A 22,100-nucleotide genomic window follows, 5' to 3' on the forward strand; every position below is an offset into this window, starting at 1 on the left:
AGAGGCCACTTGCATTCCACAGCTCATAGCTCATTTCTCAATGAGCTCCAGCCTCTTACTTCTGTTGGAACATTTACTACCAACTCTGAACCTCAAGTACCTCTTTTAAATATTTTAAAATTTTTTCTTGTGGTGAGAGCTCTTAACATGAGATCTACTCTCTTAACAATTTTTTAAGTGTGCAATACATTATCATTGATACAGATACAATGTGTCCTGCCTCCCTCTTATAAGGACTCTTGTGATTACACTGGACCCGCCCAGATAATCTCGGATTATCTCCCATCTCAAGATCCTTAACTGAATCACATCTTCAAAGTTCCTTTTATCATACAGGATAAGATAATAACGGGCTCCAGAGATTAGGACAAGGATATCTTTGCATGCCATTATTCAGCCTACCACAATCTAGCAATCCTATGTCCAACTGTGTGACCATAGCCAAGTCATTCAAATTTCTAAAGCCTCTAGTTCCTTACGGGCAGAAAAGCTGATTAAATAAGTCATGGGGGGAAAACCTTGCTCTTTGCCAGGCAAACAGAAAACAGAAAGTGTTTTTCAAATGGCAGCTTTCATGGTAAGGGGTGAGGGATGATCCTCTCCAAAACATGGCGTCCTAGTCATTGGAAAAAACTCTCCTCCACCCAGACCAGGACCCATTGGTGGAACGTCCAGGTTGCAATCCCAGATACTGCCAGCAGGAGGAGAAGAACCTAGGACTAGAACCTGTCTCAAGGGTTGGGGAGGGTTGGTTGGGAGACAATTCTGAGATGCCCCAGAAGTCCCTGCCCCATCCTCAATTGAGGGCCATTATTTTTGGTTACATATCACCACACCAGGTTATTTTAGGATTAAAAGAGTCGCAGATAATTGCTTTTTGAGAGATTATATACACCAGGTACTAGGTACTGTGCTAAATTGTTTGTATGATTTCAATTACTACAACCCTGTGAACTGGATGGGGAAACTGAAACCCATAAAGGGAAAGACACTTGCCTAGGGGCTCAGTAGAGTCAGTGAAAGAACTGGGTTTGAGCCCACGTCTGTATGACAGCACAGCCCCAAATTTTACTTGGCCTTAGAGGCTACTTTTCCTCTTTGTTCTCACAGGTTGGGAAGCAGGCTCAGAGAAGGAGAAGAAATTGCCCTTGGTCACATGATGATGACTCCAAAACTGAGCTGGGATTTGAACTTGTCTTTTACTTTTCTGCACTCAGAAGTAACTCACTTGGAATTACTCCTCGAAAGCTCTATTCCCTTGTGGGTAAAATAGGGGTATGTGTCCCACTGTCTAGGGAGTCCTTAGAAGGAGTCAGTAGAATGGCACATGCAGAGTCTTGTACATTGGATCATGACATGTCTTCTAACTCCTGATGACTGCCCTGATGAAGAGCAGAAAAGTGACTGGAGGGCGGGCAGCTTGTCCTACATCTTGGTTCGGAGGGCTCCACACACCCTGCCCTCCTAGGTTCACCCAGTCTCCTAAGAAAGAAGTCTGGCCATTGGATATGTGCTACAGGAGGCTAGAAATGCCTGACCTACCACTGTTCTCTCTCTCTCTTTTTTTTTTTTTTAAATTTGTATTTAATAGTTTGAGACAGAGAGGGAAAGAGACAGAGCATGAGTGGTGGGAGGGGCAGAGGGAGAGGGAGATGCAGCCTCCCTGCTGAGCCTGGAGCTCAATGTGGGGCTCAGTCCCAGGACCCTGAGATCGTGACCTGAGCCGAAGGCAGGCGCCCAACTGACTGAGCCCCCCAGGTGCCCCTCTATCTCTTTTTCAAAGCATGCAATTCTCACTTCAGATCTGCTAGAACCGGTTTTAGTATTGATTCTAAGGTAAAGGCTATTTAGGATAGCACCATGATATAGGACATAGTTTCTCATCCACAACATTATTGACCTTTGGGGCTGTGCAAGTCTTTTTTGAGGGTAGCACCCCACACTTACAGTGGTGAGAAGCAAAAATGCCTCCAGACATTGCCAAATACGAGCTAGGGAACAAAACTGCTTCAGCTGAGAACCACTGGTATAGAAAAAGAAAGCTGGCTTCTGGTCAGACAGACAAGAGTCATCTGGGGAACCTCGGAACAATTACTTACCTTGGTTTCTTCAATTACAAATGCTCTACTAACAGCTACCACTGATTCAACACCTTTTCTTTTCTTTCTTTCATTTTTGTGGGGGGACAGTGCCATGAACTCTTCGCCCGAATAATCTCATTTAATTGTCAATAACAGAATCCTGGCGGGACACTGGCTGGTGGAAGCAGGAAGGAAGAAGTACGAGTCAGGGAAACAGGGAGAAAGTAGGCGGTATTAAACATCTGTGTACCATGCTGGATGGCAGGTGCACTCACATACATCTACCCCCGGTCATTCGCTGTGTGATTTTGAGAAACTGACCGTGGGGCTCAGTTTCCTCATCTGCTTCCTCAGCTGGCAAGTTCTGGTAAGATGATGGCAATGATACCCAACCCAGATTTAAATCCTCCCAAGTTCCCACATAAAAACAGAAACAACATTCCATACCCACATTTGCAACAGAACTAGGTGACAGGGTATATTCAGGAACTCCAGGAACAAAGGACTGAGGACAAATCAGCAACAGCTAGGAGGCCTGAGTGCCACTAGCGCCTCTGGGAGGAGGTTCAACAGGGAAAGCAGCAAGGTGTCTGACAGACCGAAGAACTGGAGTCCCCAGATTGCAACATCTCTTCGTGGGAGAGCACGACCCGGCCACTTGAAAACAGCAGCCCAAACTGGGAAAGGTTTTGCTAACTCCAACTGGGGAAGGGCAAGGGGTCTGCCATGAGCCCTAAGGGTTGACAGAGTTCAAGGCCCGCGAATTCCAGAAAAGACCACCAAACCTTCCTTCCAGGACAGGCCCCATGCTGAGAAACTCCTGGGAAGGAGATTGCAATGGAGCAGGATAGGGAAGCAGAAGGCAAGGAAATAACTGAGCTAGATGAGTGGGGGAGAAGAGCGCGGAGCCAGAAACCTCAGAGGTGAGGCCAGATTTTTGTTAACAATATGCAGAAACAACAGAAGGGGGAGCTCTGTGAAAATACAAACGTTTTCTTAACCAAGCCTCCTCTTCAATGTCCAGAAAAACTAATTTCATGTAAAAATGAGCAATGGAGGGGCGCCTGGGTGGCTCAGTGGGTTAAAGCCTCTGCCTTTGGCTCGGGTCGTGATCCCAGGGTCCTGGGATCAGGGCCCGCGTCGGGCTCTCTGCTTTGCATGGAGCCTATTTCCTCCTCTCTCTCTCTGCCTGCCTCTCTGCCTACTTTTGATGTCTGTCAAATAAAAAAATAAATAATATTAAAAAAAAAAAAAAAGAGCAACGGAGGGGCGCCTGGGTGGCTCAGTCATTGGGCATCTGCCTTTAGGTCAGGTCTTGATCCCAGGGTCCTGGGATCGAGCCCCACATGGGCTCTTCCAACCCTCTTCCAGCCCTACTTGGCTGGAAGCCTACTTCTTCCCTCTCCCACTCCCTCTGCTTGTGTTCCCTTTCTCACTGTGTCTCTCTCTGTCAAATAAATAATAAAATCTTTTTTTAAAAAATGAGCAATGGAAAAGTACTGAAGTCAAATCCTGGGAAAGCAAGATGGCTTAAAGAAGTAGGAGGAGGAGGAAGAGGAAGAAGAGGAGAGAGAGAGAGAGCAGCAGAGAAAAGAAGGAGGAGCAGAATAACATCCCTACAGACAATGAAAGCCAACCAGAAAGACATTTATTTAAAAAGAGAGAGAGAGTGGGGCGCCTGGGTGGCTCAGTGGGTTAAGCCGCTGCCTTCGGCTCGGGTCATGATCTCAGGGTCCTGGGATCGAGTCCCGCGTCGGGCTCTCTGCTCAGCGGGGAGCCTGCTTCCTCCTCTCTCTCTCTCTCTGCCTGCCTCTCTGCCTACTTGTGATCTCTCTCTGTCAAATAAATAAATAAAATCTTTAAAAAAAAAAAAAAAAAAAAAAGAGAGAGAGAGAGAGTAAAGCAAGATAAAAACATGAACAAAATGATGTAAGGAAAAAGAGAACAACATAAATCAGAACTACAGAAATTCAGAAACCAGGTGCCAACTCATGAAAGAACCAGGGATAAAGGAAGAATTATTTTTAAAGTGAAAAGTGAACTAAATGAAATATAAGAGCAAATGAAAAATAAAATCAACAGATAGTTGAGCTAAATAGAAATTGAAAGGGGGGCAATTTTTTAAAAATTAAAGTAAAATGAGGACATAAAAGAATGTGAGGGAAAAGGACAAATACTGAAGTTTGGAATTGAAAATCTAACTTAGGAATAAGAGGAGTCACTGAAGGGAAAAGTATGACAAAGAAACAGCAAAAAAAAACAAAAACAAAGCAAGGAATACATCATAAACCCAGAACAACCAATACCAAGGCACACGTTTATAAAATTACTGGTTTTTAAAGAGAAAGAAAAAATTCTTTAGGCACCCTGGGAGTGCAGGCAAAAAAGAAATAAAATGATATTCTCATCAGAATCTTCAACAGCGATACTTTTAAAAAAAATTATTTATTTATTTATTTATTTGACAGAGATCACAAGTAGGCAGAGAGGCAGGCAAAGAGAGAGGAGGAAGCAGTCTTCCTGCTGAGCAGAGAGCCCGATGCAGGGCTCTATCCCAGGACCCTGGGATCATAACCTGAGCTGAAGGCAGAGGCTTTAACCCATTGAGCCACCCAGGCGCCCTTCAACAGCAACACTTTAAGGCAGAAGGAAATGGTATAATATAGGTAAGATACTCAAAGAAAGTACAAACCAAGAATTTATATCTAGCAAAACTGACCTTCTATGAAGACCCACTATTACCTTGCAAACACTCAGTATTTTTCCCATGAACTCTTCCTGAGTTGTCTACCAAGAAAGAGTGGAAGCCCAGCGACACGTTGGAGAGACATTGCCACCAGGACTGGTTAAGAACTCGGTATTTATTTACTTGGAAAAGTAACACTAGATGATAGTTAAAAACGAAGTTTAAAGTGCCTCTATGCTCTAACAGTGTGGTTATAGCACAGGCCTCCAAAGTGGTGGGGAAGGGGCCCAGTGGATGTGAACAGTTTTGTATCCATTTCTGGTATTCTAGCTGGCAGCAGCAATTTTCCCTTTGTTATTCTGAGATTGTTGCATGTAGAGAGTGGCAAATCAGTTATTGTAGAACCTTTCAAAAAAGTTTTAAATATGTTATTTATTTATTTATTTGACAGAGATCACAAATAGGCAGAGAGGCAGGCAGAGAGAGAGGGGAAGCAGGCTCCTCGCTGAGCAGAGAACCTGATGTAGCGCTCGATCCCAGGACCCTGGGACCACGACCTGAGCCAAAGGCAGAGGCTTTAGCCCACTGAGCCACCCAGGCGCCCCGAACCTTTCAAATTTTGCATCCCTTGGCATATATGTGGGAGGTTTACATATATATACTCTATAATCTCTATTAATATATAAAATCTAGGTCTATAATTATATAAAATACCTAATTCTATTACTAAAAAGGCCAGAAATAATGGCTAATCTAGTAGCAGTGAGCATACATAACACTCATCTTATAGTCTCGCGATGCCTTTTTTACTTAAGAAAATAGAGGGACCTTTTGGAGAAATTGCTGATTCTAGATGTGTGGCAGGAAATATAAAAGATGAGCCTGAGATATCTTGTCATACCAGTTAACAAGGAAGCCACCGAGCTATCAAGTGGACTTGGAAACCAGCCTGATGTTGGTACAACTTCAGCTGCAGCAAAGATTGTAATTGCAATCGAGTTAAATGCATCAAAAATTTAATAAGCTCATGGTGATCTTCGGCAAAAAACACTAACTGATCACTTTCTGAAGATGGTATAGAAACAAATTACATTCTTAAAAGTTATGTAAATAAAACAGAAAAATCAAGTATTTGTTCCACTTTTCTTATATGAACTGTACTACTTGGGCGACCAAGTAATAGATGAAGAAAAACATCTTCCAAAATTTATTACAAATGATACAGGAAAACACAATGATACAATATTGCGGTTTTGCGCCCTGCCATGAATTAGTGTATGTAGCCCTTGGACACAATAGCAGCTAATATCAAAGAACAGCAAACTCTAGCCATGTATGTGCTTCTTTTTTTTTTTTTTTTAAAGATTTTATTTATTTATTTTACAGAGAGAGATCACAAGTAGAGAGGCAGGCAGAGAGAGAGAGGGAAGCAGGCTCTCCGCTGAGCAGAGAGCCCGATGTGGGACTCGATCCCAGGACCCTGAGATCATGACCTGAGCCGAAGGCAGTGGCTTAACCCACTGAGCCACCCAGGCACCCTGTATGTGCTTCTTGATAAAAGAATACAGAACCACCAATGATCATGCCAGAGGAATGGAAACTGGCTGACTCAGCTGCTAATACACAGGAAATGCAGAGGGCAAGGGCCATGTTAAATTGGCCTGTGAAGATGTAGTAGACAAAAATCCAGACTTTGAGAAGGGCTATGGGTCAAACAGCATAACACATAGACTACAAGGAAAAGAAAGAGATATGGGGGGAATCTATGGGTTAAAACACAGATTAAGTTGTTTGTTGTTTTTTTTTAATGGGCAAAATGGAACTATAATATCTAGGGATACACACTCAAATGATTAGCAAGGAAATAATTACTATAGAAGTCAGGCTAGGAATTACTTTTGTGGGGAGAGGCTATGATTGAGATCAGGGAGGGGCTCCAGGGGTCACTGGCAAAGTTTTGTTTCTTGACCTGGGTGGTGGTTACTGGGATGTTTGCCCCCCAAATAATCACTATGCTACAAATTTAATTTGTATGATTTTCCACATCTGTCATTTATTTTATAATATAAAGTTTTTTAAAATATATTTTTTAAAATTTGACAGAAAGAGAGAGAGAGAGACAGCGAGAGAGGGAATAGAAGCAGGGGGAGTGGGAGAGGGAGAAGCAGACTCCCAGCGGAGCAGGGAGCCTGTTGTGGGGCTCAATCCCAAGACCCTCAGATCATGACCTGAGCCGAAGGGAGACACTTAATGACTGTGCCACCCAGGCACCCTCATAATATAAAGTTTTTAAAAGATGAAAACAGAACTACCTACTTCACAGTGCATGTGTGTGTGTATGTACACATGTTTGAATATCTGGCTTCTGGTACATAGTAGGTACTCAATAAATAGGTTTCCTTTTTCCTGTTAATCCTATCGAATAGCCTTGCCTGTGTGATTTTAGCACCATTGCTAACATTACTAACTTGTGGGATTAATCCAAAACAGGTAGTACTCATTAAGTGACTGTTATGTGTTGGGCACCGTTCCCAGTACATCTAATCTAAGCATCCTCACAATTCTATTATTATTACTCCCATTTTACAGAGAAGAAAACTGAGAGTCATAGAGGTCACCTGTGGCCACACAGAAGGTGGTAAAGCAGCCTGGTTTTGAACCCAGGCAGTCTGCCTCCACAGTCCCTACTCACACGCACAGCATATATAACCCACTGGTTTTCATCTGGTGTCCAGTGAATGTTTGCAGGCATAATGTCCCCCTACCGAGCACCTGTGGATGTGGGTGCCGTCTCTTGAGACTCACTATCTGAATCTCAGAACAGCTGTGGTGGGTGAAGGTGCTGGCTAGTTTGCATTTGATGGATGGGAAAACCAGACTGAGGGAGGCAAAGGAACTTGCCCAAAGTAAATGGCAGTTGGGGGTGGGGGATGGTAGTTGTGGATGGGGAAAGTTCGTACTCTTTGGTGCTTGGGATTCTAAAGAACAAAATGTTCCATACTCTTAAACAGAGGCTCATCTGATGAATCTGACCCAGTCTGAGGTCACGGGTTGCCCAACCAGCCATCCAGAGCCTGACTTGGCTTGAGAAGTGTCCAGACGAGGGCTGGGAGAAGTCAAGAGCTTGGCAAGCACCAGACATGCCTGACCCCAACCAGGGGATCATGCGAAGCTTGTGACCCATGGGCCTGGTGTGCCTCAAGGAGCCAGAGGCTTCTCTTACTCTCTGTGCCAGACTTTTTGCTCACAAGCCTTGGAGTCAGGGCCCAGAATTGGGCTGCCACTTCTCTGAGCTAGAGATAAAGATGTGAGTGGAGCTGGCTGTGTGAACTTCCCACAAGAGGTGAGAGCACAGCTGTGTTGTTCTGGTCACACATTGATTTTTAAATCTGAGTCAGCATGACTGTTTGGAGGTACAGGCTGTCCTCTCTGTTCCCAGGGGCCCTAGAGCCCAGCTGGGCTGAAGCATTTCCAAAACAGGGCCTGGACTAGTAGGGGACCAAGAGGGGTGGAGATTCCACATCCCCAGCCCCAGCAATGCCAGCATAAAAGCCCATCCAGAGCACCCTCCACTATATATGAGTAACATCCAGCAGTACTGCATCCTTACCACTGTGAGGCGCTGTGCTACACGCCTCATATATATTCATGCCGCCAACCTTATGGAGGTGCTGTCTCCTGGGGGCTCTTACCAGTACCATTGGACGGGTGGGAAAACCCAGACCAGGAGAGGAAAATCACTTGTCATCAGCGGTCACACAGAGATGGGATTTCAGGTCTTTGATTGTGGGATCCTAGAGAGTCAGATCTGGCAACAACCTATATATGTCATTCAGCCCTCACAATGACCCACCATGTAGATATGTCACCCTCATGAAGATATGAGACAATGGAGGCTTGGGGAGGCAGACGGGACTTGTAAAGTGTTGCTCTAAAGCTCGGCTGTGTCAGCCAGCGATAGCTTTTCAAGAACATACTCCAAAGCCCACAAGTGCTAAAACTTGGCCATGACCACTTAAAACCCTGATATATATTATTACCCCTGCTTTCACCCACAGTTCTCCTATGGTAAGGAGAGAGGACAACGATCCTTCGGTGGCCATCTTCTTGGAAGAGTGGAATGGACTGATGGTGGCTCTTGGCAGGAGGGCAGAATTTGAAGAACTTAATGTGGGCAGGGATGTCTGGAGGTTGGGAGAAATAGGTTGTCCTGCTGGGCTGGTGAAGGAGCTAGAGCATGGAGGTGTGCTGAGGTCAGCCCACACGCCCACATGCTCCAAGGCAAAGGCTACTGCAGTGTTTCCCACGGACCAGCATGAGCAGAGAGTACCTACAAGGGGTCCAAGCTTACTTCTTGGTCACTGGGGAGAGTGCAGTCATATCCCACAGGACCCTGTGGAAGGGCAAAGGGGTGGTAGCAGCAGAAAGCTAGAGTTGGATGCCAGATTCCGAGTGCTGAACAAGGAGTTGCTAGAGACCCCTAGGAAGACAGGTGGATCTGTCAAGGTCAATGTAGAAGGGCCTGTGGTATTATTGGCCATCTCCACGAGCCCACAATAGTGTCCCATGACAGAAAGGGGCAAGATAAAATGTGTCCTAGAGAGCCTAAAGCCATCCAAGATGGTGGCAGGTCAAGGGGAACTCTTCTTCTCCCCTCTCCATCTCTACCCAGCCCTCTAAGCATCACCTGTGGGGAGGAGGAGGAGAAAGAGAGGAGCCTCCCACACCACCTCCCACCACTGCAGCAGGCTGCCAGTTTGAAGCAGGACCAAGCTGGCCCAGGGGAGAAGCTTTAAACCCAAATCAAGCTGGGAGTTGTGATCAGTAGCTTTACTGGACATTCTAATTTCTAAATCAACAGTGTGTGTTTGATCTAAAGTGATTACAGAATTGTCGGTTTCCGAAGAATGAGCAGAAAAGTAACTGGGATGAGTTTTCACCTAGTTGGCAGAGAAAATGTCTCTCCACTGAATAAATTTTGAAAGGGACACTGGGAGACAAAAATAAAGGTGTGTTTAGATTACATCACAAGTCCGGTCTGTTCCACATGCTGGTTGCAGCAGGACGGACGATTCTCCGAAACAAGCCTGGAGGCTTGTTTGCCCTATAGTTGGCTTCATGAGGCAGGCAAGAAGTGTGGGTGCCTCTGGGGACCTCTTGAGTCCTTCCTCTATGGGGCCAGCACCGCCCCCAGCACCCCCCAGATGCTCCAGTGGTTGATGTCTGATGTCTCATTCCATCTCCTTCTCCTGAGCACCGTGACCTCAGACGTCACCTCACCCAAGAGGTTTCCCTCCTCACCCACAGGTAGTTCACAGTCAATGACCCATAAGAGGTACAAAAGGCCAGCCCCCTTGCCAGACTTTACCTGAGAACAAATCTCTGCTTGGTTCCATCCCACCTGCTGTCCTCCCTCCCTTATGGGTGCCCACCTCAATAGACTGCGTGTACCTCATCCCTGCCTCAGGCTCTGTTTCCAGGGAACCCGACTGAAGACCACCCTGAGCCTTGGGAGGCATTCTGCGATGGGGCCATGTTGCTAGCCCTGAGCCAGCTACTCCATTAGCAATTCTCCTAGATCCCAAATCAGACAGACAGACCTAGGTTCGAATCCCAGCTCAGTCCCTTAACTGCTGAATGACAGTGGCCAACGGTTGTTTTCCACACCTCAGTTTTCCAATGTGGAAAATAGAGAGGGAAAAAAAACCAAAAACCCAACCACTCCCCTCGAGGCTTTATAAGAATGGGCTATTCACCCACCCCACCCCCTAGTCTCCTCACTACCACCCCCACTACCCTGCGCCTGTGACAGTCACTGTCTCTCCTATTCCTCTGGGCTAGAAGCCCTGACTCCACACTGAAGAAGGCAGCTGTTACCCTCTGCTTTAAAGGTGTGTCTTGGGGTAAGGCCCTGGACCATGGGTTAGAATTAACCCTCATCTCTTAGAAACACCTGCGATCTGCTTGTCCCGATACTGTATGTTCCCTGTGTGCTCACTCCCTATGTCTTCACTACCCTTCAAACCTGTTATGGTCACTTCTGCTCTATACAGGAGAAAACTGGGATCCAGAGGGCTACAGGACCACCAGTGGGGGCCATAGGAGAAGAGACGCTGGTGCGTCCACCTGGAATGGCCAACATGAGAAAGCCTCGCCCTGGCAACTGGGACTCTTTGTACACTGCTGGTGGGGATGCAAGATAGCACAACGAGTTTGGAGAATGGTTTGCAGTGGCTTTTGAAAGAGTTAAACATACACTTACATGACTCAGCAGAGCCACTCCTCGGCACTTGCCCTGGGTAATGAGAGTGTCTGTCCACTTGGAGACGTGCGCAAGAATGTTCTTAGCAGCTGTATTTATGATGATCCCCAACTGGGGAAAACAATGTCCATCCCCAGGGGAGTGTGATAAATGAATCGATATACATATAATAAGTAAAAAGAGCAATAAAAAGGAACAAACTATTGATACGTGCAACAATATGAATAAATCTCAGAGTAATTATGCCCAGGGGTGAAGCCAAACAAAAAGGGTCCGTCTTGTACGATTCCATTTCTATAAAGTTCCAGAAATGTTAACATAATCTATAGTGAAGAGAAAAGTATTCCACGGCGACCGTGGTGGCTTGCGGATGGGAATGGGTGTGTTAAGGAGGAGATGGCTTACACCAGGCTACCAAAAAACTTCTAGGGTGATGGAGACGTTCATCCTCTTGATTGTGGTGATGGGTTCATGGGTATGCACATATGTCAAAGCAAATAAAATTACGCAGTTGAAATAGGAATTGTTCATTGTACATCAAGTATGTCTCAATAATGCTGGGTTTTGTTTGTTTGTTTTTAAACTGGAGAGTGGCGCAATTAGTCTTTGAAGCCACGTAAGTCTGATGTGAAACCACTCGGAAGCTGGTGAATTATTAAAAGCCCCCCCTTTCTGGGCTGGAGATATATAGTCAGCCCAAACGGCACCACTTCCAGGAAGACTTCCATCCCCTCCATGGTCAACTATGGCTTTTCAGAAATTGCCGCTCCCATGGCCTTGGGTCCACAATGCCCTCTACCTTTGGGATTTTTGTCAGTGGCTCCTTGCTCCACTTGGGGAACTTCCCTTGCAGTCTCCCCCATATTGTCCTTCAAATGTGCCAGTGGAGAGCCCAGGACCAGTATCAGACCCACCTAGGTTTGAAGCCCAGCTCTGCCATTTACACCTGCTGTCCATCTGTCTGACCTCGGATGGCTCCTTTACTTCTTGGAGCTTCAGATTCCTCATCTGAATAATAATAGAAGCTACCTTGAGATTGCCTCCAGGATCAAATGAGAGAGAGTTCAAGTTAACCAATTAGCACAGGGCCTGGTGTGTAATAAAGCACTCAATAAATGTTAACTATTACTGATCTTCACCTGGGCAGTGGGGCTGACGGTTTAAGTTTCTCAGCCTTTGAATCAAGTCCTTACCGCGCCAGCTATATTTATTGACATGGAAGGAGGCCCAAAGCATACTCTTGGGGAGGGGAGGGTGGCAGAAAGCAGGCGACAAAAGGATATACCTCCCAGGTAAGGATTAAAAGTGGGGGGGAAGCGGACCCATAGCTCTTCGCCTGGTGTGTGACACAGCACGAAGCACTCACTGAAAGCTAGCTGGGATTCTTGTTGATGTGAAAGCATTTTGTAGTCTGTCCGGTGCTACATTCAAATAGATCATGTGAGTTCCTGGGAACAAGATGTTCGCGATTGTGCTGGGACAGCGAAACACAGAGACCTGTTCCTCACCTTCTGCTTGCCTTCTCACGAACTTCAGGGGGCTATTGTCGGCAGGGCTAGAGTTGGACTTGGGACCCATTAGTTCGATGTGGATTTGGGCACTTTCTTCTGTGTCCTGGAGCGAAAGAAAAGGAAAAGCACTGCACTTTCAAGCAGCGAGACTCCAAGCTTGGCTAAAGGGTGGTAACTGAGGTGTTATGACAAAATGTAAACACTGGAGGGCGCTCCTATGAACTCGAGATAGAGAATCACAAAAGGGAGTGACGATGATAATAATATGAATGCTGTGGTTACATTTATTGAGTTCTTACTATGAGCTCCTCAAATGTGCTAAGGGACCCACAACCTTTATCTCATTTGAGCACCCTGTCAAATACTGTTTACTTAGGATTTTATAGAGTGTTTTGTTCCTTAGAATTTTAAAACATTTAAAGAGTCACAATTCACAAATCTTTTAAAATGAGCAAATATTAAGGGTACAGCTTGGTGAATTGTTACAAGTGTGTATACATAAGTTACCCGTATCCAGATCAAGACATATGACTTTTCTTGCCACCATTCCCCCACCCCCACTGCCCACAACTTCTTTCCTAACTTCTACCATCATTTATTCCTTTTGCTTCTTTTTGAACTTCGTATAAATGGGGCCATACATATATGATATTTAGGTTTCCAGCTTTAGCACATAAAAAGCCAGGATGCCATCCAAATTTGAATTTCACCTGGGAAATATTTGTGCTAAAAAAATTCACTGTTTATCTGAAGTTCAAATACACCTGAACATCTCGTATTTTTTCCGGCAACTCCAGTGTCTTTCACAACTGACCTCTTTCAACATAATAGTGAGATTCACTCCTGTTGTTAGAGTTATTGGCAATTCACTCTTTCTTCATGACTAATTAGTATTCCACTCTATGTGTATACCTCGATATATTTACTACTTCTACTGTTGATGGAAGGGAAGGTTAGTCTTAGGCCCTAGAGATTCGTGTTAAGCAGGTGTACCCTGCAGGTGAATCAGAGGTCTGGTGGATTCGAATTCCAGTTCCATGTCTTACTGCTCGTGAGACCTGGTGACAATCTCACTGTGCCTCCCTGTGACAAGCTAATAATAGTACCTCAAAGGGTTTATAAGGTTTAAAGGGGACTTACTGTTGGGAGCTATAAACCATTTAGAATAGGGTCCAGCACACAGCTGGTGCTCAATAAATGTTGCCAGTGTCATTGTACCCATTGGACCCAGGAGAAAATGGAAGTTCAGAGACAGAAACTTGCTCAAAGTCACATACCTAGTAACAGAACCCTTTTGTCACTGATATCGAGAAAATTGGACTCATTTATTCATTCAACAATTTTTGTTGAGCATCTACTATACATCTGGCACTGTTTTAGACCTTGAAGTTATACACTGAACAAAACAACCAAAGTCCCTGCCCTTATGAAATATATGCTTATTAGTTTAATGAAATACTGTCTGGAAAGCACTTAACATGGAGCCCCACAGGCATTGCTGTTCCAAAAACAGCAGCTATTAGCCAGACCGGAGCCATCTCTGTGGCAACGCTGTGTGATGGGTATCAGCAGTCCCACTTTACAGATGAGAAAACGGATGCTTAGGGAGGTTGAGGCACTGGCGCAAGGTGACACAGCTAGTAGCAGCAGAACAGGAATTCAGGGTCACGTCCACCTTACTCCAAACCCTCTTGAATTTCTCTGGGCTTGTTTCTCAGTCTTGAGCTCTGCCTCTGGACTCGAGATGTTAGGAGGCTCAAGTCGCAGCTTTGTCACCCTGGGTAAGTGACTTGCTGTCTGCAAGCCCTAGTTTCAACACTTCTGCATGAGATTGCCTTAGGGATCTGCGGAGAGCTCTTGGTGCAGATATAGGCAGAAGATAAACAGCCTCTAGAGGGCACAAGTGTGGACCCACCGTGGGGAGGGGTCCTGCCTGTGCGAGCTGCTCCGCCCTTAAATCAAAACCTTACTTCCCTAAACGAGTTTACAGGTGTGGAAAGCTGCCTAGAATATCTTGTTGGGTCTTCTGCAAGCAAGTGTAGTGCGCATGAGCGGAACAGTGGCGGTGCTGTGCTGAGTGTTTTCTAAGTAGTTAGTTCAGTTCTCCTCGCACCGCTGGGTGCCAGGTGCTGCCATGGGACAGTTTTGCTGGTTGGAGAAACTGAGGCAGAGCAAAGCTGACCGCTAGCTCGTGACATTTTGGCTTCAGTATTTCAACGCTACCTCTGGGGAGGGTGGTCTGTCTCTGGGTGGTAAAATTTCAGTGTTTTGAACTTTGAATCTCTCTGTGTTATTTGAGCTTTGGGGATATGTCGGTTTTGTTTTTAGAAAAACAACAATACGAGGGTTTTTAAGGAGGGTGTTTGCTGTCTTTCAGAATTAGCTGTGAACACTTCTAGGGACAAACCACTTCCACTCTTTTTTTGTGGTGAGGAGACCACAGTTCTTGGAGTTGGGGACTCAGGTTCCAGCTATCATGTCCTCCTACCCCAGGGTCCGGGGTCCGCCAGGAAAGCAAGGCCCCTGGCACAGGGTAGGTCCTCAGCAAGGGTCCTCTGGCTCTAGGGGGAGGGGGCGATCCTTGTGCCTGGATCTTGCTCTACACTTCCACCATCCAGATCTGTGTCCTGCTTTCCCCTGGGGCCCTGAGAATTAATGAATGAACCAAATCACAAATAGTTTACAGGTCCTAAGAAGTGGCAAGAGACACAAGACCCAACGAAAGGGATGATGAATGGTGGCCCACTGGGCTGGGAGGGCATGGCCATCTGGGAACCCCCAAATCCCTGTCCAGGCTGGTAGGATAGGAAGGGGCTGCTGGGAGTTTTCTGCCTATGACCCCACTCATGACCCCAGCTCCTATCACCCCAGCCTCTAAAAGACTGGGCCCACAGGGCCATAAATTCCTGCTGTCGTTAGTCAGTATCTCTACAGCCCAGGCTGTTTGCCAGGAGCCCTACAATTATTTTTTATCACTTACGAGTCCCATAATTATTTTTTATCACTTTTTTTCTCACAGCAGCCTTGCAAGTAGGGCTAGTTTTGCTCTCTTTTTGTCTGGAGTTAGGGGAATCCAAGGCCTGGAAGTTTTCAGAGAAGCTTCTGGCTTTGCCCCAAACTCCAGAGAGGGTCAGTGTTCAAACTCACAGCCCCTCCGTGTCCCAGCTGGAACTCTGGGTCCGCCAGGGCTGTGGGGGAATTGGGAGGTGGAAACAGGGGAGCCTTAGGAGCCAGAGAAAGACCTGAGGCTTGGCTACTTCCAAGCTGTGTGATCTAGGGCAAGTCACTCAACCTCTCTGTGCTTCAGTTTCTCCATCAAATAAGGATGTAATAATAGTACTTATCTCATATGTTAGTGCATATAGGTGCTCGGTAACCATGAGGTTCTACATAACCTTGAGTTGGGACCTGGATTCTAAACTGAAATCCTTGCCTACTGGGCAACTTGGGTCCGTCTCTTGCCCTTTCTGAGCCTCAGATTTCTCATATGTAACACGGGTGTAGTCTTGCCTGTCTCACACCCTGGATTTCTTGTCCCTGGTCCCATCAACCTGATCTTCTCAGAGCCCTCAAACTGCCAACTCTTCCCTCCTGCTTGGAGCTATGCCCAACCCTTTCACCTCCTGCTTTGTAGGGTAACTCTCCATTATCAGCCCAGGCATCCTTCCTGCCCCCCACCACCTTCTTTTCATCACTGTCAATAAATATTGAGCACCTACTATGTGCCAGGACTCTAGTAGGTGGTAGGTAAGACAAGGCAAAGTCCATGTCCTCACAAGGGGGAGATAGACAATAAACTAACAAAGAGATTAAAAACAAAACAAAACAACCCATGGCAATTACAGACTGTATTATATACTTCATAAGGGAAAATTATCGCCCCATAAGAGGAAGTAAGCAGGGAAGTTTGCTTTCCAGAAAGGAATGTCTCCAAGGAGACATTTTTATTTGAACTAACAATTTATTTGAATAGACACATGGTACGAAATTCAGGCAGTACTCGTCATCCAGCCAAAAAGGCCCGTGTTACCAGTTTCTTGGTGGGGAGAGGGGGGACAGTGACATCTGTGGCAACATCTGAATCAGAGAAACAGCAGCAGGAGTCCAGGCAGAGGGAAGGGCCAGAGCAAAGGCCCTGAGGCAGGACCCGCACGCTGGAGAGAGTGAGAAAGGAGAGCAAGCCATGGTGATTGGAGGCCTGTGGTAAGGGGGCTACCACTTTGCGTCATGGGTATAACTCTCGAGCTAGGGGTAGAGCGGGGGTGAGGCCTTCTGATTTGTATTTTATAAAAACAGCATGGAGAATGGAGTGGGACAAGGAGACCAACGAGGTGGACCAACAGCAGAGCTGGGGATGGTGAAGACCAGCTAGGGTGGCCCAGGAGCGCAGTGAGAAGGGGTGGGTTTGGGTGGTTTGGGAGGCAGGGTGGAGACCAGTGAGGGTCCCGGTGCCGCAGCCACTGCTGGTAGTTCCGTCTTTGTGATGACCCGGATGAACGTTACACCCTGTAAGCTGGTACAGAGTAGGTGCTTGGATGTTTGCTGAAGAGATGACTCCAGATGAAAAGGCCCTTTGTAAGTGGAGACACGCCCCTGGAGAGGTGGCTCCGGTGGCTCCTGGGTCCTCCCTCCACCCCCAAGGGCGGGCACTCCCCTGCCACCCAACCCTGCGGGTGAATCACCCCCAAACCCGTCCTGCCGTGTGAAGCCTGCTTCTCAGAGGCAGAATTTTAGAACCTTAAGATTCTCACATTTTAAGTGTTAGCCACGAAACCCTTTTCCCAGGAAAGCCTGATCGATAAAATGTATAGAATTTTTTTTTTTTTATTATATACCTCCACTTCCAAAAAGGGCACACCTGACAATCGCTCTATTTGCATCTTTTCATCAAAGAGCCATCGGTCACTTCCTGCAGGGAAGCCAGTCCCCAAAATCCAGTTGTTTCAGAATTTGGTTTCCTTCACATCCAAAGACATTTCTGCTTCACTCAGAGACAAATTTCCAAACGGTAACAATCTGTGTGTATGTGTGCCTTGAAAGTTTTATGTAATGTTTAAAATATGCATCTTAAAAATGCACAAAGCCTAGGTGGACAGCTCGGTAATCCTCACGAAGAGAACACCATCACCACCGTGTCAGGGGCCCCCGATGAAGAACAGCAGCCAGCCAGCATCCCCCCACCCCCGAAACCCTGCTTGTGAATTACTTATAAATATCTGAGTGTTCCACTCCAGCTACAATCCTGCAGAGGTGGCCCTTTTTTCCTGAGATTTTCAGATCTTTAGGCTGCTCCAGCAGCCTAAATCAGAATCCTAAACTGTCTCCACTGGATTAAACGTTGGGATGAATATCCAAGGGCTCAAAAAAATGTATTATCATTATGATTATTGGAAAACATGTTTTAAAAGGATATTTCTACTACCACCATCATCATCATTATCACTATTACTAACACCATTATCATCTCAAAGTTTCTTTTAAAATATATTCATATGGGGGCGCCTGAGTGGCTGTTGGTTAAGCGTCTGCCTTTGGCTCAAGTCATGAACCTAGGGTCCTGGGATCAAGCCCCACTTCTCTGCTCAGTGGGCAGTCTGCTTCTCCCTCTCCCTCGGCCACACCCCCTGTTTATGCTGGCTCTCTGTCTTCCACACTCACTCTCTCTGTGTCAAACAAATAAATAAAATCTTTAAAAATATAAAATAAATTTATAGGTCTCATAGAGGTCATTGTTAAATGTGGGTACACTGGACCCAGACAACCTGGAATCAAATCATGACTCCGTTACTTGGGAGCTGTGTATCCTCAGGCAATTACAAAACCTCTCTGTGCCACTGTACAAAGAGAATGCTAATAATATTTATCTCACTGGGTTCTTATAAAGATTAAATAAGATAATACTTATAAGGTCATTAGAAAAGCAACTAACACAGAGTAAACATTTAATATATGTTAGCTACTTATTATTTTAAAAATCACAGAGGCAGACTGATCATCTGACCTCCTAGGGAGACGCACCCTCTCAGCCTGCCTGAGACGGAGGGGTTTTTCAGAACACAGGACTTTCACTGCTAAAACAGGCAAGGTCGCAGGCAAAAAAAAAAGATGGATTGGTCACTTTAACCCTGTCTGACAGTTATATCTCACTGTAATTTAACAGACTGGGCCTTTTACTTTTATTAAATTAGTAATGAATTAATTAATGTTATTTATTTATTAAATTTATTAAATTATAGATTTGGTTTTGAAAATAGTATTTGAGTCACATGCCCCATTTAAGCATCCCTTATGATACAGTTTCTGCAAAGCACTAATCTTGCTTACATTTTGCCCATTTTACAGATGCCCAGAGATGCAAAGGAGCCGCCTCTTTGCGGCAGCCCCCACCTTGACGAGTCTCCTCCGTCACTTCCTCCAGACAGCTGACAGATACAGTTTCTTTTGTGCTCACCAGGCACTGAGTAACATACTAAGTGCTTTCCCTTCATTTGATTCTGACAGTAATCCTAGGAGGTGGGTTCTACTATGACACCCATTTAAGAGATGAGACACCTTCTTGCCTTCTTGCTTTCCATCTTACCCTTCCACCCATATCTCCAGGACTATCATTCATTCATTCTTCATTCATTCTGTATGTATTTTCCTAACTGTGGTTTCCCTGAAACTTCTGTTACAGGGGGAAAAAAAAAACACAAAACACCCAGGTTCCCTGGGTCTTGTTTAGTCACTGAGTCTAGACCCTTGTCGGCTGTAGCCTGTTTTAAAACATTGTGGAAGGATTATTTGATTGAATCAGCAAATGTCTCCTACCCCTGGGGCTATGTGGTGAATGACACAGAGACCTTGCCCTCAAGTACTTGAGTCTGGTAAGGGACCCAGCTCCCCTGGTTCTCTCCCCACTGTACAGGGGGTGGCTTGAAGACAAAGACTGGGTCTTTTCATCTCTCTGTCATTAAGAGTGGGTGGAGTGGGTCACAGTGCCGTGAGGGACACCGGTGTCCAGAATCTCCAGCTGGGAACTCCCAGGCTCCCAGGAGGGAGCGGTTAGCATCTCAGGGGTATAAATCAGGGTTTTTCAACTCAGCAACATTAATATTTGGGGCCAATTTTCATTGTGGGAGGCTGTCCTGTGCACTCTAGGATAAACAGCAGCATTCCTGGTCCCCCACCCCCCACTAGGGGTAAAAAAAGTAGCACCCCCACACCAGCAATGACAGCCAAAAATATCTCCAGACATTGCCAGGTGTCCCCTGAGGGGCAAAAGTATTCCAAGCAGGGAACCAATGACTTAACTGAAGCAAATTTAACGAAGGAAGTATATGGGCAGGCTCGGGGAAACTTTAAGGAATATCGAGGCATCCAGGGACTAGAAACAGTGGGGAGCTGTCATCACCCCAAAGCTTGAAGGGGCAAGACAGGGAACAGTGTTGGTGCTCCCGGGGAGAGCTGGAACTGTAGAAGCAAGGCCAAGGCAAGAGCGTAGGTCTTGGAGAAATGTAGCCCCCGTGAAGATGAAGGCAAAATCGGGTGGTGACGGGTCACTTCAACACCTCATTCTTTGTCATCCTGCCCTTTAATCCACCACTGACTCCTCCCTCTGCCAGATCCAGTAAGGAGTCAGGAGGCGTGGGTGCCTCCCAGGGCACAGAGCAGGGCAGATGAGGGCATGCCGAGGTGGTGGGCAAATGGAAGATAACCGTCACAGGGAGTGGCAGCAGGCCCCAGACACTGGGCATCTGAGCTCAGTCTTGTAACTTGTGCGGTTTTCCAGGTGGGGTAGACCGGGAAAGGGCATTTCCACCAGCGGGAACAGCACGTACGAAGGCACGGAGTTACAAAAGAGCCTGGCTCACTTCATTGTTTATTTAATTATGATTGTTTGTTCGATTGATTGACTCTGATCTATGAGCACTGGGTAAAAATATAAACCCTCCAATGGTACAAAAGGGCATAAAATGAAAAGTAGGTCCTCCTCCCATCCCTGACCCCAACTACCCAACTCACCTCGCCAGAGGCCACCTTTCTCTCCAGTCTCTTACCACCTTCTAGAAAGAATCAAGGCAAATGGTAGCTGGGAAATGAATAAACTAATTCGACTTAATTTCATGGGTGTTTGTGGAACCCCTACTGTGTGCAAAGAGAGGGACCAGGAGTTCTGGCTTTGGGCTCTAAGCTCAACCCGTCACCAAACGCTCTGTGGCTTCCCATTTCCTCCTCCAAGCAAGCAGTGAGTCTCCAAGGATCCTGCCAGCCCTGTGGGGTTTGCTCACAGTTGTGTTGTTCAACTGATGTTTTGTGGATTAAACTGAAGGAAAGCTGAACCACTGGCAAGAAGCACATTGTAACGCAGGAACACACATTAGCCTTGGGTGTGGTTCCAGAGACCACGTGCTTGTTTTGGGGAGACAAGTGAGGTTTCTGTCTCCAAAGACCTGCTCTTGCTTGAGTCAATGCAACAGTTGCCTAAGAAGGGAATACTGCGGGATGGCCTCGAGGGGTAGGTGGGTTGGAAGTAAGTTGCATGGTGCTTGGCCTGGCTCAGACCTGCCCAGGAAAGACCAGATCCTGCTTGGCTACCCCCTGAAGGTATCTGCAGCCCCAGGGAGAGTTTAGAACCAGAAGGAAGATCTGGGAGGGCCAGCAGATGACAGATGTGGGGAGTCCTACAGCCAACTGGTATACCAGCAAACAACCAAATCTGGGAACCAGATGCCTAGCCAGAAGCCTGGAAGCCAGAGCAACCCAGGTCACCAGGAGCAGACAACAACAGGGCTTTTCCTTACCTCTGCTCTTCCATGCTGGTCTCTCTTTTTCTCTCAAGACCCACTTCCTTCCAGGCAATGCCTGTATATCATGCACTTAGGGCAAACATGCCTCCCATGGACCAGATGCCTGCTTCGTGCAAGGATGGACCACGCACCAGCTCACCCTTTCTGGCTGCTCTGCAAGGAAGGTGTTGGTGACCCACTTTGCAAATAAGGAAAACAGGCTCAAAAAAGAGGGGGTGGAGTATAGGGCAGTGTGAGGTCAGGGATTGTCAATGCAAAGTGATATCAACAGGCATCTTGGGATGAAGAATTATGGAGTGTTGAGCACAGAATCCAAGAATCAGAGAAGTCATGAGGTCCAGGAGACCCAGACTCACAGGTTAGCAGTATAATCCACAACGCCCCATCCTCTCACCACACCATGGATAAAACAGCTCTCTTTGGCCCATCTCCCATCTGTTTAGGTTTCTTCTTCTCTCACCTGGGGTCTTGTTCCAGGCTTCTCTCTGGGCTCTCCTCTTCCCAAACTTGCACGCAGCAGCTGAGGCAACTTTCCAGACTCTAGGCACACTATGCCACTCTTCGCCTTAAAACCCTTCACTGGCTCCCCTTTTGCCCTCAGGATAAAGTTCAAACTCCTTAACATGGTTTACTAGGTCCTCTGTCACCTGGCCATAGTCTCTTGCTACTCTGCTGCTCTCCAGCACCCCTCCACCGGCTCTATACCAACTCATACAGACCTCATCTTACCAGATATTATCCACTCTTTCCCTCTGCCTAACCCCTGGACCT

The 22,100-nt window shown here is 46.4% G+C and overlaps 1 protein-coding gene across 1 annotated transcript in view; it reads right to left on the minus strand.

Moving 5' to 3' along the window:
- Positions 1-21,813, minus strand: part of TTPAL (alpha tocopherol transfer protein like) — a 38,410-nt gene extending 16,597 nt beyond the window's left edge. Inside the window, exon 1 of the mRNA XM_032350583.1 lies at positions 21,790-21,813. The gene's annotated coding sequence lies outside the window, so the exon portion shown is untranslated. The remainder of the gene's footprint in view (positions 1-21,789) is intronic.
- Positions 21,814-22,100: the final 287 nt, after the last annotated feature.

Source organism: Mustela erminea, chromosome 7, assembly GCF_009829155.1.
Source record: "Mustela erminea isolate mMusErm1 chromosome 7, mMusErm1.Pri, whole genome shotgun sequence".
NCBI lineage: Eukaryota > Metazoa > Chordata > Mammalia > Carnivora > Mustelidae > Mustela > Mustela erminea.